This window comes from Plasmopara halstedii (assembly GCF_900000015.1).
Source record: "Plasmopara halstedii genome assembly, contig: Scaffold_3060, whole genome shotgun sequence".
Lineage (NCBI taxonomy): Eukaryota > Oomycota > Peronosporomycetes > Peronosporales > Peronosporaceae > Plasmopara > Plasmopara halstedii.
Window position 1 is genome coordinate 1269606 of NW_020189964.1, and position 374 is coordinate 1269979.

Here is a 374-nt window from a genome sequence, read left to right on the forward strand (position 1 = left end):
TATTGCACCGCGTTTGCCTCGCCATTTCGTCTTCATGCCAAAGCATATCCCCGATAACCACGTTAACAATCGGATTTCTTACGACGAAAGTCATTGCCTCAGACCTGTTCTCAAGGAAATGGCAAATGGTTTCCGCGTGCTTCACTGAAACATCGAAGTACTTGGATTTCTCTTCAGATGACAGATTTTGATACTCCTCCCATCTACTCTTATTCAGACGATGGTGCTGCGTAGAATTGTCAGTTCTGAAAGGCTGTTGACGATTTCTCGGCAGCACCTTCACGACCAAAGCATATACAGAATTGGCAGCGAACGGCGACAACCTGGGACGACTGCGGGTCACGAGCGGTGATCGAGAGACCGTATTGCAAGAT